This window comes from Pezoporus wallicus, unplaced genomic scaffold (assembly GCF_028554395.1).
Source record: "Pezoporus wallicus isolate ANWC-B61680 ecotype Strahan unplaced genomic scaffold, APGP_CSIRO_Pwel_v1 contig_6814, whole genome shotgun sequence".
NCBI classification, from domain to species: Eukaryota; Metazoa; Chordata; class Aves; order Psittaciformes; family Psittacidae; genus Pezoporus; species Pezoporus wallicus.
In genome coordinates, this window is record NW_026639755.1 from 3,208,569 (window position 1) to 3,234,498 (window position 25,930).

The 25,930-nt window shown below is 37.6% G+C and overlaps 1 protein-coding gene across 6 annotated transcripts in view; it reads right to left on the reverse strand.

Annotated features, from left to right (window-relative positions):
- Positions 1-25,930, reverse strand: part of EPHA6 (EPH receptor A6) — a 467,936-nt gene that overhangs the window by 369,954 nt on the left and 72,052 nt on the right. The window contains exon 1 of one of the 6 annotated variants that reach the window (XM_057415934.1): positions 13,330-13,419. The exons of the other annotated variants lie outside the window; for them this stretch is intronic. The gene's annotated coding sequence lies outside the window, so the exon portion shown is untranslated. Of the gene's footprint in view, positions 1-13,329; positions 13,420-25,930 lie in introns of those variants that run through there. 6 annotated transcript variants of the gene reach the window in all.

The following is a 25,930-nucleotide window of genomic DNA, read 5'->3' on the forward strand; positions in this document are numbered from 1 at the left end:
CTCACCCACCGTTTAGGAAATACAGATAGTGGCACTTGCGCTGTCAGATCTGTCTGCAATAGCTGGGCAATGTATTTAACCTCTTCGTGCTCTAGTCCTCCCTTTACTAAAACCAGAATACTTCAGGTCATCAGTCTGCAAGTATAGAGATATATGATTTGGGCCATAAATATAGAGAGCCACACCGAAAATGACAAGTACGATAGTAATAGGAAAGTAATTAAAATCCAAGCAATCATTTATTCAATTGAGCTTTTCAAAGAAGTCTTCTAATATGTGGGACTTTCAGGCTACCAAATATCTAATACAGTTTAATTTTTCCTAACCATCAATATTACAAAAAAAACAAGAGATCTGAAAATGCAAGGAGAATTATTCTGAATTCAATACTTATATTTAATCACTATAGATAAGATCTGTAGATGTGAAGCACATGTATGAGTCTGCCTACACAGATTTCCTGTGAGAGCATGCATGTCTCCTCCCAAAATAAAGAGACCCTACAGTCTCAACGCCAACACCATCTCAGTCTGCCTTTCATTTGTGAAAATCTGCTCTGCCTCTATCCTTTGAAGGAAGGAAAGATTCATTAGTCTTTTCCTCCGGTTAATTTATTCCCGATTCAAAATGTTGATCCCATTTTAACAGCTTTGGTGAAGAATATTCTGTATTTCTCACAACTGCAAGGATAAAGCTGCTTTGTATGCTATGATCTAACAATTCAATTAACTCGGAATGCATCTTACTGATTAATAAAACCTTTCAGAGTTGGGTATTCCATTTGTATTCATAACCTGACACTAACGACTTTCTTAATTCAGCAAGTTATGCAACACAGTCGATCAAATATTTAATTTTATTATTAAAATCTGATAATATTATCAAAGTTTTGCCTCATATTCTAGCCTAGTTTTATAATTTTACATATCTAAAGGCTAAATGAACTGGGCAAAAGAAGCAGCTGATGTTTAGTACGTTCTGGACCCTGCAGAGGAATTTGGCTATTTTATCAGGAAATGGGAACAGACTTGATAGGCCATTGATGCAACTGCTGTTACACCAGTTAAAATGAAAGTTCACAGCACGTGGCTTCAATGAACCATTATTTTTGAGGCCATACTATTTTCCAAAATACACATTTGTAAAATTACAAAAAATACACACAATGACAACAGTGCATTAGATTCTTGTATTAGCACAGGCTAATATTCCTTCTTGTAGGGCACTGCCAAGAGCTTCACAGCCCTTTTAAAAGAGAACCTTACTCAGACTCAACGCAAAACTTGAGCAGACTTTGCTCAAATCCGGCTGCAAACTAAACCCTTGCTATTTTGATAATATGAAACAAAATTCCGCTTTTCAGTATTCCACAGGTTTCACTCTGAATTAAAAGAAAACCCATACTCGAAATAGCTTTGGGACTGCTGTACCATACCAAGTGGATAACAACAATAATAATAATAAATAAAAGATCAGATAGGCCCATTGATTTTTCTAACATGCAAGTGGAAAAATGTAACAGAATTTCCTTCATGGAGAGACAGTTATCTAGTGTGCATCAAGTAAGGCTTGCCCCATAGTTGTGTCTTCAATCACATACAGCACGTGTATCACTGTCTTTAAGATCTACTATTCTACTGGTTTTGTTAGTGTCTTCACGACAAGAGGCGGTCAGTTTATAGCTATTTTCCAGATTCAGTACTCATACGTCGTCATCGCAAAGATTACGACCCTTAACAAGAACTGTCCTTTTTGTTTTTAAAGGGATGTTTTCTTCTCATCTTTTGTAGAGATACAGTTCACAACCATGCCTTACTGCTTAAAAGTGTATTTATTTGAACACTGGACTTCAGTTGCTGATCAGAGCCCGTCTCTTCCCTCTCACATGACTGCTAGAAGCAAAACAGTCTCAGATATTAGAAGTACATTTGTTCTGGTAAAAGTGCATATTGTTCATTTCTAACAGACATACACTTCAGAATGCCAGCTACTTATTTATTTCTAGTTCAAATGATACATTCCAGCGGCAAAACACAAATAGCACTTCCACAGTACGTTTAATGTAGGTTTTATATTACAATGCAAGGCATAAACCCCAGCCTTGCAGAATAACAGAATGTCTGTACCACTCCTTTATTTAAAAGGAATGTTCCTGAACAGAATCTAGAAGACAAAATGAGCCACCACTAGGAATCTCCAATAGCTGTTTGAATTTCCCCCCACTGTTTCACCTGTCTGTACTTCCTTCCCTGTGATCATCTTCAGATGCTGCTGCTGACAGAGAGTTACTGATTCTGGAACAACTTCCTCTCATTATGGAAATAGCACGAGTAATGAAAAACAAAATACGTCTTTAGCAACGACAGTCTAATTGTAAAATCGTAAAAGAAATACATCATTTGCATTTCTTATTCCCCAGTATAGGCAAATCCACAGTATAAAGAAGATTGTATTTCCCTTAGGAAAGAAATCTAGCATCATTTCCTTTTAGTTATTTAAATCTTACTTCAGGACTTTTCACTACAGTAAAAAGCCAGTAGTTATATTTTTGTGTAGAAAGAATAACATCAACCCAAAATACTGCAAGTGACAAGAACATTTTATGACAAACATAATAGGAGTTACGGAAGTAATCCAGAATAGGAATGAACATGGGAGACACACTTCTAATCCAAAGATTAAAGACAACCCATAGATGTCACATACACGCTGAAAGTTTCTGGATATTCCATACAAGAAAACAATGCTTTTTAGAAGCACATGCTCTTTGGAAAGGAGTCTTGTGTATTCCCCTCAGTATGGAGTGGAGCATGGTTACTGCTCAGAACTAGAAGATGGCTTATTCTAGTAAAATCTTAAAAGCAACATATTCATGATAAAACAGCACACTGAATGTTATGGCTTCAAAGCATACCTGCTCAAAACAAGTTCAAACAAACAAAATCCCTTCTGCTTGTTTGACACTGAAGGACCAAATGGGCCAATGCTTGACTAAAGACATTCCTCTCAAGAAACACACATGGTGTGCTTTACATATTGTAGGATTTTATACAAATCTGAATGTAGATTTAATGATTTTCTGTTCAGTATTAACTACAGAAGATGCTCTTTATAAAGGTAATGAAATGAAAAGCAGCACTTGGCTGCTTTTTTTTTTTTAATTTCTTATCTTTTTTGCCCTTTTTTTTTTTTAATTTCCACTAAGTTAACAGCAACCACAAGCAAACAGCCAATCCAATAAAGCACTCTAGCCAAAGCTGCAGAAACACCTTCACTTATTCTAAGATTCCAGTTGTATCATCTTGTTACTCAAAATACACTATTCCAGTGCCTCACCGCTCTCATAGTGAAGAATTTTTCCTAGTATCTAACCTAAAACTCTCCTCTGTCAGTTTAAAGCCATTCCCCCTTGTCCTGTCACTACATACCCTGGTAAAAAGTCCCTCTCCATATTTCTTGTAGGCCCCCTTTAGACACTGGGAGGCAGCTGAAGCCGGCTATAAGGTCTCCCCAGAGTCTTCTCTTCTCCAGGCTGAACAATCCCAGCTTGCAACCAAGAATAAAAAGACTCCTCTTCTGTCATCGATTGTGTAGCAGCTGATAGAGAATTATACTAAAAGTCACGCCGCGTCACTCTTCCCCTTTGCTATATACACCAGGGAAAGTAGTTCTACTGCACAACTGTCGATCCTAAATACGCCATGCAGCAATAACAAAATCCTACCTTTTACTGCAATCTCCCTCTCTGTAACTGTTCAGCAAATTGTCAAGGGGAAATAAGACTATACTAAGAGCTGTGGTAAATATGTAGCGTGCATCGTAAATACACAAGGAAAGTGCAGTTAGACAACTCAAGATAGGTGTTAAAGACTCCAAGTTAAGTGCATGGGAAGATTGCTTTTTGTTTTTAAGATTCATAGTGAGAAACTTAAAAATGCAAATACCATGAAACAAATGAAGTGTAATTAAAAATATATCCAAGAGAACTTTTAGATGGCACTTTTTCCTTCTTAATACCTGCCTATGACTTCTATTAGCAATAAAGCAATTTTCCAGTTCCTTGGGGAAAATAAATGCTCCCAGACATTATTCAGGCCTATAATTTGTCACAGAAATGTTAAGCGTGAAATAACTTCTCACATTATTTTACCGAAGAGCTATAGTTAAAATGTCCACATTCAGCCATCCACATTGAAAAACTCTCCTTAGAGTCCGCAAGTATAGGAGGAAGAAAATAATGACAAATATTCAAACAGGGGTTTTCATGCCTTTACAGTGATTACACTGCAAGTATTACTTACTATATTTAATATATTAACATAATTACTGCTGAATAATACTTTTAAAACTTTCTTTTTCCTCAAACATGCATACTAGTAATTAAAGTGCAATTAGCACTGAAGCAACAAGATCATACAGCTTGTTGGTTCTTTATATTACATTTCAACTCAATTGTTTACATTTTACTAAAATGCTTGTGCATTCAGAATCAAAACACCTAAGAAGTAATTGGCAGTAAGAAATGCTGCCTTAAGTCTATTTCCATTTTACAGTAAAATGTTTAAAATCAGAGTTTAAAGTCAAATAATACATATAAGGAAGGCTATGGCTGGTGTTTAAGAAGTCCTTCAACGTTAATCTCATTGCCCCATTTAAATTCTCCTTTTATGATACAGTCCACTATTTTCCTACTACTAATTTCTTTTAAATTCTTTCAGACATGAATTGACATAATTGCGAAAATATTTGCCTTAATTAAAAAAAAAAAGGAGAAAAATATATACCCCACAAAAGACCAATACAGAAATGTTAGCTCATTTGAGAGAAACAAAATTGTAACAGGACGTGACAAGCCAGAAAGCCAATTTCCTACTTTAAAGACAACTGGGAAGCTAACACCCACATATTATCCAAAAAGACAAAATAAAGAGAGATGTTTAACAGACATACAAAGGAGGCGAGAAGAATGTCTTACAAGAAAAAGGCGTATTTATGGTAACAGAGCTACACTAGCGCTCAGCCTCAGAGTTTCCTTTCCAGGAAATCCCTGAGCGCAGTTTAGGAAGGCTTAAAGTCATCTATTCAAGGTAGTAGTGTTTATATATCTATTCTTACAACATCTGTTTATACTACCTAGGTTTCTATTTTAACATTTCTCTTTCAAGACGTTGTTGATCTCTCCACAAACAGTGCTATTGCTTACCTTTGCGACAAGATTCTGATGTTGCCTTTATAGGCAAAAGATTGCCATTCTGTGGTGTAGTGAGGGTGCACCCATTGCCGAAACTAACAGCTACCAATTGTGACAGCTGAGCCCACTTTTGTGCTTTCACTTTCAGTGGAACAGCTAAAAAAAAACAGCTAAAAAAAGCCCAAATGAACTACTCTGAAGGAACCCTTTGCAACAGCATCTCAAACCCTAACACAGTATTTCAAGTGTCTTTAGAAGATGAAGGATTCTTTGGTAATGGCTTGCTGGGAACAAGGGACTGATGTTCTGAGCCCCCCTTCCTAGGTTATTGCTTCTTTCCTAAAGCAGTCTCCCAAAGGAGCTTAACAGTTCTACAGGTATCTTTATAAATCACTATGCATGTTTAACTATTCTTTTTAGGCATTAATTATATATATGAAAACAAATGGTTAATAACTAATAAAACAAAAAAAAACAACACAAAAAAAGGTTTGAATCCTTTAAGGAAATATATATCCTTTAAGCAGCACAGTTGATATTCTAAATATTGATCACTTGCAGACAAAACAACCGAAAAGCAAATTAAAGTTTACTGGGTGGCAAGAAACTGACATTCTGAATCAATATATCACTCTGTTATGTTTAATCCCAATTGATTTGAATAGTCCAGCACATCTTCCAAGCTTGTCTTTACATCATATCGTAAAGTGTAAGGCAAATGGAAATTTATTAAGCTATGAATCCTTTCTAACTTAAATTCAGTAAGATTTAAATGGCTCATCCATAAATGGCAGCTCAAGTTCCCCATATTTAAATTTTTTAATACAATCACCGAGTCATAGAATGGTTTGGGTTGGAATGGACTTTAAAGATCATCTAGTTCCAGCCCCTCCTTGCCACAGGCAGGGACATATTCCACTAGACCAAGTTGCTCAAAGCCCCATCCAACCCTGAACACTGCCAGGGACAGGGAACCCACAGCTTCCCTGGGCAACCTCACCACCCTCAGAGTAAGCAATTTCTTCCTAATCTCTCATCTAAATCTCCCTTCATTCAGTTTAAAACTATTCCCCCTTGTCTTATCACTATGTGCCCTTGGAAAAAGCCCCTCTCCAGATTTCCTGTAGGCCCCTTTCAGGTATTAGAAGGCTGCTAGATCTCTCTGGAGCCTTAGCTGCTCTAGGATGAATAAGCCCAGCTCTCACAACCCATCTTTATAAGAGACATGCCCCAGCCCTCTGATCATCTTCATGGCCTCCTCTGGACTCAGTCCAACAGGTCTGTGCCCCTATAGCGCTGGTGACCCGAGCTGTGCACAGTACTCCACGTGGTGTCTCACCAGAGAAGAGCAAAAGGGAATAATCACCTCCCTCAACTTGCTGTCCATGCTCCTTTTGATGAAGCCCAGCATACGGTTGGCTTTATAATAACATTTGTAACACCATCTTTCATCCAAACCTATTCTCACAAGCAGTGTTGTCCTAACACAGAACAGCAGATGATGCTGCCACCACCAGTTCTGTCTCCTCCTCTGGCAATCTCAGCAACAGAGCCTGGACTTTTGGGAAGTCACAATCACGAGAGCATGTGAGCACCACTGAAATGTAGTAAGGGTCAGTGCCCATCACCTGCCAGCTGCTACAGAAATCCTCATCCCAACTGTTAACTAATGGAGAGATTAAATCCTTTTATACAGGATAGCTGTAGCTGGTGAGGTTTTAAATGACAGGAGACACAGATAACGCAAAGCTCTTCAAGTGGTAATAAGAGACCACTAAAATGCACATCAGGAATGTTTACACACTGAATTGCTGCAGCTGATAAACAAGTGCCATTTTTATTTAGCTCTGGTCAGAGAAAATTTAGCTTTTCCAATTCACTCAAATGTAAATCCAGAAATGCAACAAGCCAATTTTAAAACTAATTGCCTTCTTGGGATCCAGTTTCAAATCAGTTTTCATATTCAGAGCACCTAATAAACAATACTGAAGTCCAACATGGAATACATTATAATACTTGAAAACACTGCTGGTGTAATTCTGCAGAAAAATAGTATAAAACACCGTGTGGAGAAGTATCTTATGCAGCATAGTGGGGGGTAAGGGAAGGGACACAACAGGGGACATAACACAAAAATAACCCAAACCAAAGAAACAAACACCACATTGCCTCCTTCTTCGAAACGTACCAAAGCTGACTCCATTGGAGCAGCAGCATGAACATCCATGGATATAAAAGCAGGGTCTGAACATTCTTCTGAAGGCCAACTTCTTTTTCTGCCCCTTTTGAGCAGCGTTGACAGTGGGTCTGGAAGCCCACAGGAAAGCTATGTCAAAAAGAGCTTATGGGGCTTGCTTGGTGGCCTCTGCAACTTGGCAATGGCCAATAAGAACACTGCATAGCATCCCACTGGCATGGTCACTAAGTGGTCTTTCTGTGCTGTGTTATCTGCTTTTTCACGTTATTCAAACAGCTTACTGTGCTGTGCTTGATACATAAAGATGAGGTAATTGATACATGGCACAGGAGTTTAACTCCTGGTATGTGCTACATGCCAAATAAATTACCAAACACTTTCTAGTGCATGGGGATGCACTTATGGTACCAACTACTATACTTGTGAATGCATGTTTGTCAGCAAAACTGACTGGAAAGACTCAGTCTTCAACTGAATGGTGAGCCAATTCTCACCGTCAGAAGCATCTAGTAACCGATTTATTTTGTTGTTAGTCTGATATTAAATCCATTTGTTGGTGTTAGAGATATAAATGATCATGATGCTGCAATAGGATGCAGTACTCTAAAACTCTAGATGAAATAACACATTCTCATTCCAATGCATTAAACGCACAAAGCCTACCCAAAATGTGCCATTCAGACTGGCCTTCAATCTTCATAGACATGTGCTTAAAATGCATGAAGTGTGAAATTCTAGACCAGCAAGTCCCTGAAGCTTTTAGGCAATTTCTTCAAGAATGGCTTCACAAGGTAAAACAGGCAATAGTTCATGCATCAACAAAACCAGTCTTATCTGCTTATGATGGCAATGCACCCCAGAGCCAAGTAATCATCGTGGTCACTAAATGACAGAATAAAGAAAACTGAAGTAAAATAAGAATTGTTCTCCTTGTTGAAAAGAAAGTAATAAAAAAATATATAGGCACACTTCTTTTTCTCAAGGAAATCTCAATTTACTCTTTAATGAACGGTGGATTAAAACAGCTGCCCTTATTTTTCCTTTAAAATTATACAAATTGTTATAAAGACAAAAAACACCAAAACCAAGCAAGAAACAAGAAAAACCACAACACAACAAAAAAATACCACCCAAACCCAAACCCATTCTAGAATATAGAACATATATTAGAACGTATATTCTATGTATATATAAAATACGTAGTATATATAATACATATAAGAACATATATAGAATACATGTTAGAACATATATTAGAACATACTTGTATTTTCAAAACTCAGTCTTTGTACCATGCTTTTCCTGACCACAAAATTCGCTGAATTGAAAAAGCTGCTTTGGACTTTGAATCATTCCCCTTTAAACTCGATGCTTAGCAAAACCTTTAAATAAATAAATCTACAGCATTAAGCTGCATTTGCTGTATTTAGAGAGACTGCTCCTATTTAAAATATCTTCTTTTTAAAGCTGGATCCCACTTGCCATATTTATTTTCAACCAGGAAGCTATATTCCATTCATTTTTCAGCAAACACAAATGAACTATAGTGACTTCTGCTTGGCACATTAACATTTCTCTTGAACTGTATTTCTAATCCATAGTTCTCTTCTCAGCTTGAAGTGGCTGAAAACTAAAATACTGACCCTTGGATTGCTCTATAGGTCTCATTTGCCAAAAATAAATGAGGAGTAATCCTGTGGAAGGAATCTATATTAATAATAATATTGAGAATACAATTGTGTTAAAGAGTAAATATTTCATAGCATTCAATTGAACCCCCATGAACATTACAAGTCTTCAAAAGCTGAAGAATTTTGAAGGTTTCCCCCACAACTTCTTTAGGCTTTTCTTTTAACCTTAAGAAAGTTAGCCAAGTCCTACGTAGTCTGCATGAATACGAATAAATGGTTACGTTTCAAACAAAAGAAATGTGTTCCTATTGAAAGGAAAAGTACTTTAGTGGTATTAATTCACTGAAATGCCAAATGTCACTGTAACATATGGCAAGGGAGTTTCAGTCTGAGATTTGTTGGGTATTTAAATCTAACAGCCACAAAAACCAGCCTCTGAGATAAATATTGTGCCATGTACAGGAGGTATAGAATTACATTTAAGGTGAATCATGTTTCCCAGTGTCAGTATATTTTTAAATCTTATTCTTAGGAAACAAAGTAAGACATGGGCATACTGAAATATATTTCACCATGACAGGACACAGAGTGGCCCATTATCAAAATACAGCCTTCTCTTCTTAAATATCAGAGGAACTGCTAACCTATAAAGAGTGCAAGAGATTAATGAAACTAAACCTAGAAATAAATGCTGACATATGATATGCTCCTAGCACTGTATCTAATTTAGCATTGTGAAAACAGAACTGCTATGCTCTTCTTCAAGCTCTCTGAATATGAATGAAATGCTTGATGCTGTGGGAATATCTGCATTTTATGATTCAATTAAGAACATAATTAATCAAAATTACATTCAAGAGAGACTCCTCTTCCTGCGGTTTACACACAACCTCTTTGCTTAGGAGCACCCATACAAATAAATAGACTAAGGTTCAGAGATCTTTCCATCTCCTATACATCGATTCCTACTAATTTTAAAACAAATCCAAGCATTCTCTTCTGGGTTTTGCACAGTCCTCATCATCAGCCTTTTTAATCACTCAGTAACATGAACCTGGTCACTGTTTTAGCTTTAACTGCTAATATATAGCTGAACACATATGGTCTGGTTACAGAAACATCTTGTATTGCTGACTTGCTTCTAACATTGAGCTTTTTTGTGTGCCCTTTTACCATCTTTTTGTCTTTTCCTTGGTTTGTAAACACTAGGATAGTGATCATCACCTTTCTTATCTTTGTAACACACAAAACACATTGAGACCTGATCTGCAACTGGTACCTTTTTTTGCAATATATGAACAAGAGCATAAAAAGCACTATGGGTCATTTTCATGGTCACACTCGTACAGGAACGATCCTAAGATAGCCTGATCTGCTCATAAAGCAAGCCTGAGGGGGAAAAAAAAAAGCAGCCCACACCACAAGTCTTATATAGACTAAATTATTAACTGAAGGTATACCTATTTTACAAGCCATTCACAGAAACCTAGAAACCAAGTAAGACTTCAAAGAACCGAAGATCCCTATTGGAACTGCAAGAGCAGATTAGATACAAGCAGAGATAATTGATGTCACCTTACACTACAATCCCATAACTAGAAGGTTGGGAGTTTCTTTAATGTTTTCAAGCTTTACAAAGAAACATATCATATAATGATCAGGACCTTGCTAGAAGGAACTACTGCTTCTGTACGAGTTAAAATGAGCACAGCAACAGAACAAAAATCCTTAATTCAAGTGTGCTTATTTAGGTTAATTGTGACAAAAATAACCCAGAAGAACATGAAAAATAATTTTGATTTGGAAATGCCATTTCCAAGATAGAAAATTATGTTAATATGCAGAATCATTTAAATAATTTAAACACTAGTTTTGCTCCTAGCTTTTAGCTACATCTTTCTGGAAAGTTTTCATTATGTGAAAATATTCATTGCTTTTCCTTTCCATCCCTTACAGGATTTTAGTATGCTTTGTAGCTCAACTATTCAAATTTCCCACAGGTCATAAAATCTACTTTTTAAACACCCCTACTGACAGGCTTCAAGACGAGAATGAGATTTAGATTACTTGCATCACTTTCTGTCAATTACCCACCTATTACTTATTCACTTGAGGTATCCAAGTGTTATAGCAATACATTAGTAATTTCTACATGAATTCCCATGCATTATTTTTCAGTTGTCACCAGACAAATAACAATATCATCACTTTAATCAGTAGATCTCAAAGGTCTTTTTGCAAGAGGGAAAATACTTAGCAGTTACCACTGCTTTTTGCAATTCATTACTTTCTCACAAAGAATCAGCTTGTTGAAGCTGTTCACTAAGCAGGACTGATTTTCCAGGTTCCCAATCTGGACTTCTTAAGACTGGTGTGAAGAGAGCCTGTTAGGAGATTTTTTAAAAACAGATGATATCTTAAAACTCTGCCAATATTCTGAAGTTCAGATAGTCTCCAGAAAACAAAAGAACCTAAATGAACTGCTGTAACGAAGTCAATTTCATTAACACTTTGCTCCATAAATTTCCCTGCCCATGGCAGGGGGTTGGAACTAGATGACCTTAAGGTCTTTTCCAATCCTACCTATTCTATGATTCTATAAATAATTTAAAAAACAAAATTTTTCATTCTGGTATGAAAGATTAAACTCAGCATTCCTCCTGGTGTGTGAATGCAGGATACCATCTATCCCCAATAAACACCTCAACCTTGTGTTGTAGATGAAAGAACAAAGACAGAGAAGCCTTACAATAACAGCAGAGATTGGAGAAGGCAGACACGGGGTCTTCTTCCATCTCAGTTAGGCTACATCACCTCCTGTGGGGTCCACTCACATAAACACACAAATGAACACTTGCAGGTTGCATTTTCACATTAACGAACACAGTCACGTACCCATGAAAACTTCTGGCACAGCTATTTTAAGTGCATTAAAAGAAAAGACCATGCTACAGCTGCTCTCTGGTCTGCACATCATAGAATAACTTCAAGTAAAATTCTCAGTGCTATGAACCTTTCTTGCTCTGAACAGATGCTTCAGATAAGACTTCAGGAGGATCCAACCCCTCTCAGCACCCCAACAACAGGCCCCATTTCCAGTATTACACACACACAAATTTAATATTTCTACCCCTTCCCCTCAAAAAACCAAACACCTTATCTCAGTTACCCCTTTAAAGAGGATACCCTGACAATGGATTGCTACAATGTCCTCATGCACAATACAGAAGTGGGTATCCGGAAGAAGCTTTTTGAGGGGTGACAGGAGTGCACCTAAGTGATTTTACAAGGAGCTTTTTTTGTGTATATTAAAGGCTACCAGTGTTGCTAGGCAGAAAGGAGTTGATAAGTTGCACCCATACACTTCCAACATGCAGGAAGTACTACTTAGTGCAATAGGGCTTAAACAGCAACAACAAAACTTATTTCGCTTACAAAATCAACAGGTAGGGTAAGGTGCAGTACAGAGCCGCAGAAACTGAACATAGCTATATCTGCCAAAGAGAGCAGAGCCAGTATCAACAGCATGAGAGCTAGAATGATTTTGCTGAAGTTTTCAGTGCAGCTAAAAGCCTTGTGACAATGGTTAGGAGGAAAAGGCTGGCTAGGAAAAGCAAGTTACACAGGCAAAAACGTCAAAAGGGCACCAGTTAAAGAGAGCTATTAACACCATTTCAGGAACTTCAGGAACTTCAGAAACAGAGGTTTGACCTGCTTGCAGTCACACATGATAGATAACTACTCCTACCTGAACTTCACATAGTCTACTAGCCAAAGCAACTGCTTCAGGAATTCAGCCTTTCACATAAAAATGGTTATCTCCCAGCTATATAAAGCGACTAAGAAAAAAACAGCTCTGTGAAGGCAGGGCACTAGCATTATGCCAGAACTAGATTAAAAACTCTTTCAAGCAAGGGCTGAACCTTATTGGGAATTTATTCAGGATGGTTCCAGACTCTGTTATCTACTGAAGAGCAGTGTATAGGCACCCATACAACCTAAATAAAAACAACAGTAGGACAGGAAGGATTTACACCAGGTGCTAATATCTCCTCACAGGACATAAAACCACCGACACATAAACTCCGAAGAAAGCTGACCCTCAGCTAGACTTTAACAGCAGAACATCCAAACGACTCACAAATGAGTTATGTAGCTAAAGTAAGATTTCAATTCATGTAAACATCTTCAGGAAAAAAAAACAGAGAAGGAAAAAAAAAGCACTCCTTAAAAAAGTTAAGGTGCCGAGGCCTACCTACGAGAAAAACACTTACAAGCACAACACTATTTAAAACACTTACTAAACTTACCTAGAATGAAGAAATTCTTCTTCAAGAATGGAAATTCAGCTTTTCTTCTTATAAAATGATGTCCTAAATCCACACCTCACCACACCAAAAGCCTTCTCCCTGAATTTACCTTGCATCTTCACTCACCTTCCCTCCTTCATTCCTGTCCTTCGAGTGCGGCCACCTGCCAGCAATGTCCTGCTTGGGCAGCCCCAGCTGTAGGTGGGGCAGCAAATCAGACCTCCTAATTGTGAAGTTCCACGGCAGCTGCACCTCTCCCACTAAAAACTTGCCTTTCTTACCACCTGCACAACACTCACTTTTCAAGAGATGCACAGGAATTGCAGGTCCTTGAGGCTTTTTTCCTTCTGGCATGGGAAATTAGCACCTCATCTTTCTATGTGTTTTTGTTTGCCTCTTCACAGTAGTACAACTGTCTTTGTGATAGAGCTAAAACAAGCAGAAAGTAATGAAAAGAGAAACCCCTTTCTCTCAATTCAGTATTAAGAAGCTTTGGATTACCAGATGGATGATGCTGTACTGAAGAAAATACATGGCTCACAGCCTCCAAAGGTCAAAAGGTGAAAATACTGACTAATTCCTTGCACTTCTTGTACTAAAGCTATTTGCTGGTTTTCTGCAACAGCTGATCTGGCATTGCCTTTGAAAGACAAAAGGGCCAAGAAACAGATGGTACACATGTCCAATGACTCTGTATTCAGACAAAATAGGAGTCAGGTGTTCACAACTAAAGGAGGAACAAATTACCAAAACACTAGGAAAACATTATGCAGCAATCCTTCAAATATAAAAGATTAAAACCAAAATGTTTACAAAGAAAACAGTGAATAGAGTAAAAAAGTAAAAAACTGCATTTTACTTCTCCGATTCACTCTCTAAAAGCAGAAATGAAAAAATACTTTTCGAATTCTGTTGCATGCAATGAATATTGAAATTCAAAAAGTTACATTCTTACAGGCCCTTCGGCTGGAGGGAGTAAATGACATTCCTGATTCATTTGCCAAGAGAACTGGTGACAAAGTTCCCTTTGAAAGAGCTTTGAGTTATCTGTCTGACCAATTTTCTCCAAAAAGAAAGCTGTATGTAAAATGTTTTTCTTTAGAGAAACATGAAAAGAATCTGCTTAGGCAGTCACCAATATTTATGACCCATGAGTTTGTTGCAATCCTGACAAAATAGGCACTTTTCTATCAGCCAAGCTTTGAAGACTTATTTGTAGCAAGACCACACTGGCTAATAGGTCTCTTATGAGCTATAGGATTGGCCAAATAAGGAATCTATCAAGGAAAACCAGCTATTATTATACAGGTTCACAAGTCCAGAGTTCTGGGAAAGCTTGTCTCAAGTTGAAAGCCTTTAATACATTTACAGAGTGGGCAAATACTTCCCTTGAAGAATGAATATTTCAAAATCACTACAACAAGTGCAACTGGAAAATACAAAATTCTATGATTCATACTATTCTATGATTCTATAAAATAAAAGTCTCATGATAACAAGCCACCCTCCGAGCACTGATAGTCAAACATAAGACAAAGGGAGAAACAAGGTCGGGAAAATACATGAGCAAGTGTAAGAAGACTAAGCTAGTCAGACAGGAAAAACACATGTGATTTGTGATAGAAAACAAAGCTCATCTAGGTGCTTAGAGAGTAAGGTAGCCAGAACTGCCATATTTGCAACATCGTATTAGAAAATGAGGGATTTTCAACAGTGGCATCCAGCTTGTATCTGCCCAAATTAAGTCAAAATAATACTGCTGCATGATGCAGCAAAGTGAAGAAAGCTGGAAGCAAGATGAAGAGAGTTATTAAACATGAAAAAATAGAAGTTTTGAAAAGAAATCTCTCATCATCTTATCTAACTGTTGTGCTGCAAGAGGTGTACATTAAGAATTAGAAGACTGTTCCTTTCTCCCTGCTCTGGAAAGCCTTAAAGGATGGTATTACACTATCAGGATATAGAAGTATGAATAAATGGTACTGATTCTGGGTAACTGAAAAAAATCATGGAACTCCATGATGCTTTGCTTGGTTATTACATTTTTGGGGACATTTTTGTGTCAGATTTTTAGGCAAGACAGAAAAAAATGTTTTGTATGACAGGAAGAATCCATGGCACAGGTTAAAGCAATCACACCCTTATTTTCATCTAAAATATGTTCCTGAAGTTGGTAGGAAACTCCTGTTTCCTTACTGAGAAAGCAAAAATAAACGCTTCTTGAGCAAAAGCAGGAGAAAGGCAAAGCTTTTCATGAAACAAAGAGCAATCACAGAGCTACAGATGCCTCAATGGGCCTGAAAACTTAAGGCACGGCTACCAGAACTTGTTCTAGAAATGCAGGTAACAAATAATGTGGCAGCAATTTCCCTTTAAAGCAGTAATTCCCAGAATAGATGGAGGTCTGTGGCCACCTACAAAACACAGGGCCATCAAATTTGTTAATGAAAGCACTTCGAGGCCCTGCCCCACAAAGACTGTATGCTCCCCAGGTGTCTGCAATACCGGGCTGAAGCCTCTGTCCCTTGGCTCATTTACCACCCTGCATGCTGACCTACAAGAGAAATCAGTTTGGCAAACACCAAATTATACACTCACATGGCTCACGTGGAAAACTGAAGCGTATCTGTCTGGTGAAATCGCAGCTATTTGCTGAGATCTGTCAATGCAGCTGACATGCAACTGGATGCTACCATGAAAGTGGTGAAAGTGTGATGGAGGGGAATAAGACCCTGCTGTTCTGTGGTCAGAGATGTTTCCTCTGGAAATTCTTTGAACACTCTTCGGTTTGGGTTTTACCTTGAAAGTTTGCAGGATCTATGATATTTTACCTGAGGAATATCATTTAGCTACTAGAGTAGAACGAGACTCACCCTTGTTAAACAGTTTAGATAATGATTTGAACTAAAAATCAGTAGGAGTAATAGTGAAACAAAGAAGCCAAGCACATCAGCAAAGTTGATCAGCAGGATGCTATTTAAATTTTGAGAAATAAGATTCACAGCTAGCAAGTTGCAAACAAATACTTTACACATTTTTGTGTAAACTAAATTATCTTTTACTGTTTATTTATTTAAGAGAGAGGTAAGAGATAAGAGAAAGCAGAAGCTAAGATACTAGGAACATGATTGCCATCTTAAGACTTATTGTATAATTAAAACTAACTTCCTAGAATGAAAGTTTGCAATTAGAGACAGGATGAGCACCAAAGAAATGTGTATCATTCACAGTATGAATGAGAACAGCCCATTCAGTATTTCATACATACAGTATGCTAACTGGTCTAAATTACACATTAGTAAGCTTGATTGTGGATCTGTTGATCCTTGAGAAAAAGCAGAGAATTAGGTTTCTACCAAGTATATGGAGGTTCACTGAGCTTATGTAGTATGCAGGCTCTAGATACAAGGTCAGCATAGGCTACCAAATGTTTCAAATATAGATGGTTTTCATATTTCAATTCTGAAATAGAAAACTCCAGAGAGATTCCCAAAAGGGATTATTTTGAAAAAGACTTGAAATAACATTGTTGAAACATCACAGGCTTCTCTTCTACACCAGCCCCTTCAGATTTTAATATACTTCGCGTATCTGCCTTTTTCAGTAAGTTTAACCAATGGCATCTCTTTGAATCCTGAGAAAATACTAGATCCCAATACAAGTTCTAAAGATAAAATAATTCAGTGGCTAACAATAAGCTTGGCACTTATGAACAGCCAAAGAGGATTGTGGATTATAAATTCTCATATTTTAAATCAAAATACAGTTTCTCTGCATGGAATTTCCCAACACACATATACCTCCCTTTACCAACACAAATTGTACTTGTAAGTACAGTCAGTGCCAGTGATTTCAATACTCCTTCTTACCCTGATGAATAACAAATTTAACGCAGGTCCATGTTATGAATTCAGAACTACTTCGTGGCTTTATGATGTTTATTACCAAGTAACTCCAGCCAAGTGATATATGTTTTCCATCCCTGAGCTGGCAATATAATAAGTAAGAAAATATTTAATGTAGTATCTCAGTTCAGGCAGTGCTGTTCAACAGTGTCTAGGGCCTGCAGTCATCCAAAGCCCTGTTTTCACTCTTCAAAATCTTTTTTCCTAGAGCAAACATGTAGCAAACACAAGTTAATTTTACTGCAACTCAATCAAAGATGGTCAACCATAAGCCAAGTGCAAAGGATGTCACACTAATAAAACTGGCATATGTTTTTATTTTGACATAACTGTGCATGTTACAAAGCATGAACTAGTGGTAAGACACCCCTCTTTGGTCAGTGAAAAGCAGAACTTTGTTACAGGGGTTCTTCCCGCAGCAGCTCTTTATTAAATTCATACACCTGATGAATAGAACACCTTCCCTGCTCAACTGGGAAATGGCTTTACCAAGTGCCCCCAACCATTTCTGTTGGGTTTGGTTTGGGATTTTGGATTTTTTTTTATTTCTTTTTTCGTAGTTTACTTTCAAATCACACAAATTTTAACCAACATCAGTGGGGAGACCCTCGCCTCCAACAACCTGAGCCTTAGCTTCAGTGCTGGTGATTAAATTCGCAAGTCAAACAAGGTAAATGCGGCAGGAGGAAACTGATATCTTTACTTCACCTTCTATTCCAAACTGATTATGGTGGTGGCCACATTCTGTTTTTAAATCACTAATGCATCCGCCCAAATAATCAATTTGACATCTAAACTTGGGAAATGTTTCACAGAGCCTAATAGGCCAAGGGGACAATTGAGGGGGAATACACAAACTAACATCAGTAACTTCCACACACTGGCAATTTGCCTGTTCTTTACAAACCCAATGTGTCCTTTGTTTATTAAGATGGACAAAACATTCCCTACTTGGTCAGCCAAAGATGTTGGCAAAACACAGACATTTATTTTAACAACCTTAAATTCAAGGGCAATCCAAAGAGAAAGAAGCAGGAGAACAAACTACAGAGCATTAAAAAATCCATCATACTGACAGAGCTCTCTTCTCCAAGGAACCAAGACAAAATTTGCAACACAAGGTACTGAAGTCCAGCCTGCTCCCAGATATCTGCATCATTTAGAACTTGCAATAAGACAGATTTCCTGTTTACTTACACACTAATTTCATTCATTCATTTGTTCATTTAAACAGCTTTTAGCTGGATTAAGAAAATGACCTGGCTTGCTTTGAGAAAATACACTGGCTAGACTATATATTCTTATCCTGATTACAGCTATTGTTATTATTTATATTAAGTCACTTTTTGTCTTCCATTGCTTTTCATTGCGAAACTTCCTTATTTTCTTAGCCAGGCACAAGGGAATCAGAAGTCACAGTTAACAAAGAAAATCTTTAAAAGCAATTGTAGCTTCTTAGCGTTAAATGCAGACAGGGGGGTTTGATGGGGGATTATTGTTGGCTGGATTGGTTTTAGTGGGGGTTTTTTGGTTGGTTGGTTGGTGTTTTGTGTTTGCTTGGGGGTTTTTTGGTTTTTTTTTGGTTGTTTTGTTGTTGTTTTTTTTTCTCAGAAAATCAAACCTTTTCCAGAAAAGAACCAATTATTCCCTTGGATTACATCAAGCTATTTCTGTGGCTGGGGATATGGGGGGCTGGCAATCTTTTTCTAGTCTTTTTTTTCAGACAGTACAGTCCATTCTACTTGCTTTATATTTCAGCAATGAGGCAGTGCTGGTTGCTTCAAACCCGATAAAAGCTCCTTTTAGGTGAACATCTGAATTCAGGCAACCCACGTGCTTGCACACACTCCCCTTACTGCAGCCTTTCAATATTTAAAGAGGGTCTTCAAGAAAGATGGGTAGAGACTTTTTAGTAGGGCTTGTTGCAACAGGACATGGGATAATGGTTTTAAACTAAAAGAGGGTAGATTCAGACTTTAAGGAAGAAATTTTTTGCGATGAGGATGGTGAAACAGGTTGCCCAGGAAGGTGGCAGATGCCTCATCCCTGGAAACACTCAAGGTCAGGCTGGATGAGGCTCTGAGCAACCTGATCTTGTTTATGTTCCTGCTTGTTGCACAGGACTACATGACCTTTAAAGGTCACTTCCAACCCAAACAGTTCTGTGACTCTATGATTCTTTACATCTTACTACTCATATAAAATAGTTGATCTGTGGAAAATGGCATTAAAGATAAGGCACACAATAGGTGCACAGACCTACCCAAACTTAAATATAGAATTTTTTGATAGGTGAAGAAGGTAGCTTTTAAATTGTTTTTTTCCTCTCAGATTTTCCCACTGAGAATTCTGCCAGTAGTTTCCGTCCTGGCCAACTACTCTCTTGAGCATATACTCATTTTTGATAGTTCCTTAACACGAATAAAATTGTGGCCACATCAGCGTACTGCAATTCAGTCTGTTGACAGTGTTGTTACTCCGTTCATTTCCCTCCAGCTTTGCGGCAATGTAAGTCTAGGTCATGTACTTTGCTATTGGAACAGCATCTCCTGCTAGAACACAGCTTTCAGATGTTCACTTGTGAGTTAAGCCCCAGTTTGAAATCTAGATCATGAAGACAGATACAGTCATCAAAAGTTTTTATCCTCAAACACTAACAGGGTCCCCTTAAGGTACACAATGGCTGTATACACAGTTTACATCACTTGTAGCAAAGTTTTAATAGAAGTCCTGTGTAATAGATTACTTGGGCTGCAAGCAGCAAACAATCAAGTTGGAACAGGAATATTGAATGGGACTAGTTAAAGAACAAAAAATAAAGTATAAACCAAAGAAGATCTATATTGAGCAAAGGGAAAACACTTAGAGGAGCCCTACTAGATATGCTAGTGTTAGCCAAGAACAGAAATTTTGAAGGTAAAGAAAGAGTGAATGAGACACATCCTAGGATTAAAAAAAGCAGCAATGTAGACAGGCAAAGTATAAGCATCTTCATCAGTGTAGCAGAAAAGACAACTGTGAGGGAATGGGCTGGAAGCACATTAAAGTACAAAATACGCAGACTGCACCAGTTTCACTTACGCCTTAAATAGAAAAAAACACAAAATGATATAAAAAGAGATTAAAGAGAAATACAGACAGGACTTCAAAAAGACATTTTCTGAATTAAAAATACATACAGCAGCTTCCATGTAAGATACAGACTTTGAAAAATAAGAAAAATAAAACCCTCCATCCATTTTGGGTCAAGCAGTATGATGGATTACAGAAGAAGAACTACTAGCCACTATAAATCAACACTGTAATGCACTTTAATGCGCCTTTTCTCTTTATGTGTATCTCACATGAATGTCGGCAGGATAAAAGCAGAGGTTAGGGAGCGGAAAAGGTGTATTTTATCACTGTGTTTCTGTCCAAGGAATACTGCAACTTCTGTAACAAGGACTCTGCGCATATTCGCCATGAAGGGATATGAAGAGAGCTTTTACTTTATTACCTGAAACAGCATGTTTCCCCCAAACAACAGATTACCTTAAATAATACTCCTTTAAAATTGCTTAATGTAACCCTTGGAAAAGATGTATTTCAGGGATTCTTAACTCCAGCTACACTGCTGCTTTAAGTAGTTGATTGTCACTATATATGCTCTCAGTGAAAAGATCTATTCTTATCCTAATGAGATGTTTTCATCAAGTATATTTAATAATATATATACAGACTGATACAAAATAGACAGGTCAGTCATCAGAGCACTTCACCATGAAAGATGGAAGAGTACAGTCAGGAAGGAAGTGGGAAGGGATCAGCCATTCCTTGGTAAACCATTAAGCACCACTGGTGTTTCATAAGGAGACAATTGTAGCTTCAAAGGGATGAATGCTGCTAAATGTAGGCAGAAGAGTGCAAACACTGAGGAGTGCTATCTCCTGAATGAATTCAAATGCCAGATGATTCAAGAGGAAGGCCTGCTTCTCACTACAGCTCCTAAAGGATACTGGAAAGCAAGTACGTAAGCAATAGAAAGCAAGTACAGAAAGCAAGTAATATGCAAGTAAAGGCTGATGTAGAAAGATAAAATCCCTATAATGATGCATTTTGGGACAGCATCCACAGCAAGTTAACAGAGTGTTTATCTGGGACACTATTCAGGCTTAATCCAGTGTAAAAAGCAAAGTATTCTTCCAGGTGTTTTGTTTATGTCTGTTATTAAAACAAAGGTTACAACTCTACTGGTCAGCTTGGGTACTGAAGATAAATACTTCTCAAGGTATCTTACCTAAACCTGAATTTGAAGTCATGGTGAAAAAGCAGCTGATTGAACCTACTAACCACAGAGTCCCTTCTGCATTTTTCATCATACTTACAGATTTCTTCCCAAGGATCTGATACGAAAAAGAGGCAGACCAAGAAAAATTTTGATGACCCTTCAGCAAATCATAATGGAAATACCTTTCTGATACCGTTCGCTCAACAAACACATAGTACCACTGACTATATGCTATAGTTCTCATGGCTGAACTAGAAAGGTTTAAAAACTGTCAAGAGCAAGTTCTCAGATTGCAACATGTGAAAACAAATCCTGTATCTTTTCCACAATGAAGAAGGTGTACATCATGGGTAGAATTAAGGAAACATGAAGGATATTATGTCGTATTTTTTTGGTGCTTTCTTGAGAGCAAATGATCCCCAGCTCCCACTTAGACTGGAAATAGGCTGGGGTTTGTCCTTTCACATTAGATTAGAAAGTATTTGTTTCTCTAACAGTAGATATAATCAGAGAAAAGGGGGGAAATTTTACAAAACTTAAAAGGGACTTAGAAAATGTGGAGTACAAATGATCGATTTTCTAGTAAGCACTATTCAACTTCATGCTCTCTTTGTAAGCATGTTTCTATGCTTACAATCCTGTATTTGTGCAGGGTTCTGTCTTTGCACCATTCACTTGGAATTATAGAATAGTGAGGGTTAGAAAGGACCAGTTCCAGCCCCCCTGCCATGGGCAGGGACACCTCACACTAAACCATGCCGCCCAAGGCTCTGTCCAACCTGGCCTTGAACACCTCCAGGGATGGAGCATTCACAACTTCCCTGGGCAACCCATTCCAGTGCCTCACCACCCTTACAGTAAAGAACTTCTTCCTTATATCCAATCTAAACCTTCCCTGTTTAAGTTTGAACCCATTACCCCTTGTCCTACCACTACCAGTCCATAATGAAGAGTCCCTCCCCAGCATCCTTATAGGCCCCCTAAACCAATGCAAGGCAGTTTTCTTTTGCTATCTTCATATATCTCTTTATTTTATGCAAGATATTTCAAATGAGGTTATTTGCTGCTTTGCAGCAGTCTTCAAAGGTTTTCTTGGCATTCAAATGAAACACAATCTTTTGCCACAACTAATTGTATTTACTGATTGCTTTGGGGCTGCTGAAGCAGAGGTAGGAACATTAGTATCCCTTGTGCTCCCACCCAGACAGCAACAACGCAATTATCACAAAATGATCCATTAATACCAAACGTATCTTCTTTATTAAGTTTATTTTCATTTTCTTTTCTTTCTCTTAGGCAATAGTATGTGGCCAACACCATAAGAAGAAAAATTAAAACAATAACAGCTGCATATATAGCTGTGTACATCTGAAACAGCAGAAAATACTATTTTGTGATTAAGTACAGCACATAACACAATGTCTTAATATGCTTCACCATACACATTGTGATATCAGTATTTATTTACTGCGAGAAGAAAATGCCTGTAACAAACTCTACCCTGCTCAAGTTTTTCAATAGGATTTATCTGATTACCTTCCAATACAATCCTTGGAATGCTAGATGGAGGCGCAGTGCTTTATTTAGAATGCTGTGCAGTGTATCACTTACACTGCTTATCCTGTAGGAGATTTTCTCATTATGATTCTAAGGAGAAAATGTCAGAAAGCCTTGTCATAAGGCTGAGTTAAATGTAGTGCTCCTAGGATTCACCTGACGGAAGATATGTCTTTGTACATATTAAATACAACTTCCAATCTATTCTCTAGCCTAATTAATTGATCTAATCTAATTGATCTAATTGATTTTTTCTACTACTTACTTAAAACAAGCAGTTTATGAAATAATCTATGATGATCCCTCTCTGAGGCATCACAGAGTGAAAACATTCTCTTAAGCCTTCTCTTCCATCAAGCTGTATTTTGAACTTCACTGGACTTGTCACAGATGTTAAGGGGTACAGAAAAAAGGAATCTCCAATATATCAAAGGAGAAATTCTTGGTAATTTGCATACAGCAAACTACTGAGGCAGTTGCTGTTTGAAAAAGATGTTGTGATTGCTATTTCTAATTACAGCATTTGCAAATAGATTACCATTCGTCTAACCTTCTTTAAAGCATATATTTGAGGATAATTGCCACTACACAACAAATGTATTTAACTTGTGAAAGTAGACGGAGTCTTCTAAAGGTAATGCAAATGCTAGCTATTGAAAACACTACAATAAAAGAAACTAATACTGGCTCCTGTGATCTGGTACGTTCTGTGAAATTACTGAAAGAACATAACAGTCTGAGGATAAGCCATTCCATGATGTTGAAAGTCTGAAATAATTTGTCTGCGATACAAAGGATCATGAATATGGAAGTGTACCAAAGAACAGATTAACTGATCATATCCTGAGAGAGGTGAACAGACTTTCTGGATTGGATATTGCTTACTGCAGATAAGGCAAAACATTAATCTAGATAGAAAGAGGGAGATGCAGACTCCCTATGTATTAAATTGCTGAAATATGCATTTCTTGTTTTACTTTATTTACTTTCGTGCCCTCTTGCAGATCGCAGGAAAGAGATGAAAACAAATTCCCTATGATTTCACCTAAACATCTTGAGGGCTCAACATGTACTCCCACTTGTGCTACCTAGTCACTTGGACCTTTTGTACTGGTACTTTTATTAATTTTTTATACATTACTGACCAAGGCCACCTTCAGGACTCAGTAACTTTGTTCCATTAAACTGCATGCACTGACTTTATCGATAGTTCTGCCACCTGACATCAGTATTTCACAGGCATTGAAATAACTTTGATTCAGCTTCTGCAGTAGTATTTTAACGGTAGTGTCTCATCTGCTTTAACTGAAAATAAAAGGAGACTCTAAAGCAAGAAGGAAAAATATTTCAAACCAACTAACATATGAAAGAAGACTGCTGACCTCCCAAAGAAATGAGGTTTGTCACTGCTGCCTGCCTGTCTGTTAATTCCTTCCATCAATAGCTATTGAACCTCTTACCTTACAGAAAATCTCTCTGCTACACCAACTGCAAATATTTTGTGAGAATCGAAGCATGAAAATAAAATGACCCAAATGAAGAGTGCAGCTCTGCTGTTTGGTCTCTGCTGCATACTGGCTGCCAGACAGCGTGCATGTAACTGGAACCAGATACAGCACATCCTTCTTGCTGTGCTGGTAACTCCAGCACAAAACTCTCCTACTGTAGAGATAGTAGCAGAATAAAATGGACTTGTAGGACACAGATCTACAGATAACTTGGTTTTGCTGTTACTGCATCTCACAGATCAACTTACACTAAAGAAGGTATTCTTTTCTATTACTGTCTTCCCATCTTCCTTTTGGTACGTAATATATTTGATGATATACTTTAAAAAAAGCTAACAGGTATAAGTGACTGCATTTATGACACTACATAGAAAGTACTACATTAGAATATATGCTTGAAGTGTCCACTAATGCAGCACATTGCTCAAGAAGCTGAAGACATTTTGAGAAGCAGCCAAAGCTTGCTACTCATTCTGTGAACTGTGATTTGTATCTTCTTATACACAACCCCCTCTCCCTTCTTCCTCCCTTCCCCTTTTATTGGAAAGCAAGACGTAGATATCCCTATTACACATTTCTGTATTCAAAAGAATGCACATTCTGGCAATCTTATGCTGAGGATCAGTCCCCTAAACATTCAGCCCAAATTATTTGCATTTAAGAGGAAAAAAATCAAAGAGCTTATTAGTATGCACAGAATTAACACATTTGTCCCCATTCAGAAAACAAACACATTATTTGTTATCACCTACTTCAATATTGCTCTAAAACCTAGTTCTGTAAAAACACATCTGCATTAGGTAGTTCTGCTGAGATTTATAAGCAGGCCAGCTGAGCCTGTGAATAATGAAACTGCTCAGACTGTAGTGAAGGAACTGGGTCCCAACACACAACCTCACACTTTATTTTTCATGTTTAACATTAAAATACCATAGAACTCTAAGAAAGACCATAAACTGCTAAGAAAAGTTCCATTCATCCTTCTAACTCATTTGTTTTTCTGAAGAACTATTTCCCTCTGTTGATTAAAATCTGAGATCATGTTACAGATACAGACTGTCTCTATCGTTCTTTTTCCAAAAACTTCTAACTGTACCCTCCCAGTCAATACCACACAGGCACAGGCTACCAATGCTGCAAACTACCACTTCTTTTCCAACCTTTAGTTTCTGAGTGAGTTGGAAATGTTTTTATCACTGTAAAAACATTTTCACTATGCATACTGGGAGATGAGATGCTATAATAGATCGTATCTAGTGAGGTCTTTTTCCACCACCATCACTAGCGTACTCATCTTCAGAACATCTTTTTGAGGCAGGAAAGGGTCACCTTCTATAATAAAGGTGCTGAAACAGGAAAACTAA